The sequence below is a fragment of the Aphis gossypii genome, chromosome 1 (assembly GCF_020184175.1).
Source record: "Aphis gossypii isolate Hap1 chromosome 1, ASM2018417v2, whole genome shotgun sequence".
In the NCBI taxonomy this organism is placed as follows: Eukaryota; Metazoa; Arthropoda; class Insecta; order Hemiptera; family Aphididae; genus Aphis; species Aphis gossypii.
The window spans coordinates 47,375,255-47,381,182 of record NC_065530.1 but is presented as its reverse complement, the minus strand read 5'-3'; positions in this window follow the sequence as shown (position 1 = coordinate 47,381,182).

The window sequence follows — 5,928 nt, the reverse complement described above, 5'->3', positions numbered from 1 at the left end:
TGATGCATGACCGGTAAACATTGTTGATCGCATTGCCAAGAGTGAGTGTAATGAATAATATATATATATACACCGAACAAACAAAATGTCGTTTGATGGCATTTAGTGCGCTATAAGAAGACCAATAAATTACAGTGTGGCTGACAATTGTTCACAAGTGGATATTGTGTTCTGTATTATATATATATGTTTTGTTAAACTTGTTTGTTTTTGTATACACGTTGGCGAGACTCGTGGAAATGGTGAGGCAAAGGAGGAAAAGTAAAGGAAAAAACTGATGGAAAGAGAGAAGCAGGAAACACACACACACATACACACACACATATACACATATACAAGCGTCTGGGCTACAAGCTATTACACAAACGGTTGGGATTGTGGCGCGTGGGAAATCAGACACCCGGCTGTTCGCTTTTCGTTTTCGCCGTCGCCGCCGCCTGGCACTGGGAAGAAAAATCAAAAAGAAAATACGCCCTCCCTCTGTATATACAGAGCAATTGTATGTGTGCAAGCGTATATACAGTGTATATATAACTTAATTACCCCTTCGGCGTGAATACCGGGCCAGATTATCTTCTCGTGGGATTACGCGACCGACGCTCATTAACTGTCACGCCGTTTTGGCGCGAACAACCATCGAAATTGAGAGGATTACATTTGCATCGTCGTCGTTGTCGCCGTTCCACGAAAAGGTGGAGAAGGGATTTCTTTTCGAGGATTTACTTTAGCCAATGGGCGGTGCAGGGTAAACCGATAAGCGACGAGAGATAAAAAAAAAAATAAACGTTTTGGTTATCTTGTAATTAGGTCATTGAACATTTTACTACGGATCTCCGCGAGCTGGAAGTGTAATTGAGACTAAGGCGATTTTGTTTTTATATTACTTATATTGTATGTATATTTATATTATATATATAATATCATCATCATTATCATCGCTGGAATCTATAACTCTAATAGAGTCTTGGCCAATATTCCTAGATCCCTTCATCTCTCTCGATTTTAAACAATTGCCTTCCATTCTTTCATTCCCAGTGCTTTAAGATTCTCTTCTATTATATCTAAAAACCTCTTTCTCGGTCTGCCGTTTTTCTTTTGATTTTTATTTTACAACTTCTCTAATAGTTTTTTTTTCTCATCATTTGGCCCAACCACTGTATTCTTTGTCCTTTTATGTAAGTAGTTAACTATAGTGACTGGTGCTAGGTTACACAGTTCTTTCTGAATTTCTTTGTTGAATTTCCTTTTCTATTCATTGATCATTTTACACGAATTCGTTGACATATTATTTTACATATTTTAATTACGAAAGTTCTAAATCGTCTTATTGTCACATTTGTTATCTATACTTCACACCCATAAGTAGGTCTAATTATGGATGTGTACAGTCTAAATATTTTGTTTTCTTAGAGAGAATTTTGTAATTGAGGAATTTGGATAGGTAGTGCAAATAAGATGCTTGTTTTTCTTTTGCTATACTCACAATAATTTCAAGTGAAAATCATTCTTTTTATTGAACAATAGGTTATCCCAAAAATATTAGAATTCTTTAACTTAAATATATATATATATATTGCATAATACTTATGAGTATGTAATTATCAATTTTTTTTTTAAATATTCCTAATGCATTAATTTTATTCTAGTGATATGAGATTTACAAATTATGTTTGTTAACCCATTTTTTTCAAAACTATCATGAACAAGTTTAATGATTTGAAAATAAATTAAATTACATTGGCCAATTCTAAATTAGTTTTTATTATTGAATCCATTCTTAAAGTTTCTGTAGATTTTAAAAGTTATAACATAGAGTTATTTAGTATATAGTACTCGTATATACTATATTATATACTGCTATACCAAGTATATAATATAATATTATTATGTACATAAACTCTTCAAAAACTGACAAAAAAAACGAATCTATAGTTAAATAATATACTGCACATCATATGTACCTATATACAAGTATACCTATAGTATGTGTGCATATGTTTATATGAATGTTATATTGAACGTAAACATTAAGGTCTGAATAAAGAAAAGAAGAAAAAAAACAAATAACCCATCATCGAGCAGATGATGGAAAGAAAGATCACCCGCAGCCATTCGCATTTGCATATATACTCATATAAATGTATCAACGTATATGTGTATTGTAATATTATAAGGTGCACCAGTATGTATAGAGGGCAATTTGTTATGAAAAGTAAACGCTCCTTTAATGCGTTTTCGACCCTACTACACCTCAACCACTCTTGTTTATTCAGCAAACCCTTTTACGTATTGTTTTTCGACACATGCGTTTTTTATCCTAGAGTGTAAAAAAAAAGTTGTCACAAGCTAAAAGCACCCATTCTTAAAATGTCCAACCTACGTATATTATTACACGTATATTATATTTATACATACTCGTATACATTATACACACCTATAAATTGTAATTCGACCTACCGACAGAGTTTGTAGTACAAAACGAATTTATTAACCCTTATTATTAGTGTATTACATTCTTAATTATGTGACTATCATTTTCTTCTCAATACAAACAAAAAAGGAAAATTAACTGAACAATACCTTTATAAACATGGCTCGTGAGTCATGAGTACCTACCTACCCACAACTGTATTTATATTATAGGAATTATTATTATATATTACTGTGGTAGATTAAAACGTTATATTAGTTAAGTTGTTATAGTCATTATCTAATTGACATTATGTAATATGTATACTACATAAAGAAAAAAACCCTAACTGGGTCATATACTTATTTAAGTATAAAGGTACATCAAATATAACCTTTACTATAGTTTAAGATTTAATTTATTAAAATGCTATATCACATTAAATTAGTGTTTCCTTTTCATTTTTACTATATATATTATCATGTCGTATAGGCATATAGTCAAATCAGGCATTTTACTATATTACTAGGCATTTAGGCCTATTTCAAATTAGGCAAATAATACAAATGAAACATTTTGTATTATTTTAAATATTTAGCTATATTTTCTATTAATTATTTATTACTATTTTATATATATAAATACAAAAAAAAACATGTATTACTTATTAATATGTAAAACACGTAGGTATATGAAATATGTTTAATTTCGTGCACATCGGTACTATTATTTTAAGAATTAAATCATAAATATGTATAGGAAATTATTAATCAATAATTAGGTATTTAGGTATGATAAATGTAGACGATAGTACGAGTATATTATATTTATACACCCTAAAGTCTTATATAGTACTAGTACGATGTAGTGAGTACTATATATATTATTATTAAATAAAAATAAAAGTTCCATTGGTTTTACCTTGGAAAATTAATATAGGTATCTACTTGGTTTTATAGGAATTTTATCTATATTGAGTTGTAAGTTATGTTTTAAAAAAAATATTAAATGTTCCAGCAAATGCCACCAAACAATTACATGTAGCAATAAGTAATAAATAAAAATGAACAAAAATTTGTAATTATAATTTAACCTTTTCAATCATTTTTTATACTCATACTATCACATCCAATTAGTAATAATTGTATAATATATTTATGATTTAAGTTTTAAAACAATAGTACCAATGTGTATAAAATTAAATATATTACATATACCTACGTGTTTTACATATTAATAAATAATTGCATATTTTTTTTTATACATAAAATAGCAATAAATTATTCATAACAAATATAGTTAAATGTTTAAAATAATACAAGATTTTTGATTTTTATTATTTTCCTAGCTTAAAATAGGCATTTAGTTAAATGACTAGGCATTTGACTAAATGTCTATGCGGATAGTGATATTGCATAAAAATTAAATTCTTTAACTACCTATATGCCTAGGGCATTTAGTAAAATGCCTGATTTGACTATGTGCCTATGACTATATACAAAAATACTCTAGTCATTTTCATTGTCTCACTTGGACAGGTTGAGCGAATATTACCCGTGATAATAATATTAGTAGACTTGAACTATACAGGAGCAAAGTTGCAGTGTATTTTATAAAGTGAATTTGGAAAAATTATAAGACTTACAAAGTTATTCTTGAATATTATATAGCTCAATTACATAGGTAGTGTATGTTATGCGCACAACAAAACTATACACATAATGGATGAGGTGTAAAATACGAGATGGGAAGTCGCGCAGCATCATACTTGCAATATTCTGTAAACACTATATAGAGTGAGACGTGTACACGCCTAAACATCTCTCTCTCTATGTATAATATATATATATATATATATATATATATATCCATCAATATTTACAACGCGGCGGTGTAGTATATTGTAGTTTGTATGTATAATAATGTAAACTTAAATACTTACTCCATAGTCCATACCCACTTGAAACGCGTATATAACTTACTGGAAAACATAAATTTACACGTTATCGCCACCGTTTTGTATCTACCTATATATAATATATACTTTATTATGTAAACAGTATTCGCGTACATATAGGTATATAAATACCTTTACACCTACACAGTTATAATATGATGTATATATTACAAAGGTACCTATGTTATATATATAATATTATATGATTATACCCTACCTATTATAATATATATACCGTCTAATATCGATATGTATATTTACACAATCGCGCTCACGTAATAGCTATACTTATAAATAAGAGTCTTGTACGCGATGAAGTTACAAAGTGGAAACGTATCCGCGCCAGCTCCGAGTAAAGGTGTGATGCGGTGTGGTACGGTACGTAGCGGTTCGTCGGTTAATCGAAATCGCTGCGGCGCGTGAAATTTCTTCGTAAACACAAACACACGAGCACAGACGCACACACACGAGCGCGCGAGCGGGTGGAACGTGTGTGCATAATAGGTAAAGCGGCGCGGATGATACGCCACGGAGTCTGCAGCGGGTCAGAGATCTGCCGGGACCACGCGCAAATAAGCCTTTGCACGGCGGTGTTAGAGAAGGGTTGTAGTGTATGTATATATATACCGCCATATCGGGTGGTCCTTAAAACACGAGACACTCATTATTTCAAAAACTAATTAAGTTTTTAAAATTATCGGTTTTACGTGTTTTGAAGTCGTAAAAAGCAACATTTTTTCCTTTTTTTAAAACATTGAATAATTTACCTGTCATAATAATAACAACGTACATTTCTAATTTCTTATTCCAAAACATATTATTTCGATATAGTTGAACTTAATTTTGGACTAGTGTTTACGAGTTTTAAAAGAACCGCCGAGTAGTATTTGCAGGATACTCCGCAAAATGTCGGTCCATCACTACTCATCGCCGTTTATCAAAACTCTAAATATATACGTTTTACAAGTCATGACTAATATAAGTTACTTTTTCGAAATTTTTTTTCTATACACCGAAATATCCGAATAATACTCTGCAGGTTAGGAATATAAAGTCAAAAATGTTTAGTGTCATTCAAAAGTATAGAAAACTTAGAAATTACACAGCGACAAAAATTAAAATTTTCCCAAAAAAACGTTATATTTCGCAAGGTCTTAAAGTCGTGAATATAAGAAACATTTTCAAAAACATAAGCGCGTTTTGAATTAATAAGTGTTTGCTTTAAATTCATCACCCCGTATAATGTACATTATGCGAGTGTGGGCAGCAGTGTTATTGTGGGTACGGTATATATATATATATGTACAGCGCGTGTAAAGGGACGAGAGCTTACGACGAAATTAATAACTTTAGGGCCACCGGTCACGAGCCGCGGGGGTTTGCCGTGTTTGACACGTTGTTATATTACGCGGCGACGCCGGTCACCGCGGGCACCCGCCACCCCGGCACTGGTGTGTGGGTGGCCGGTCCCGCGGTGGCCGGGGCCCGGACACGCCCACGGACCAACACACACGCGAGATTGTCGCTAGCCGAGCGCCGCCCTGTGCCGCCGCGACTTAGT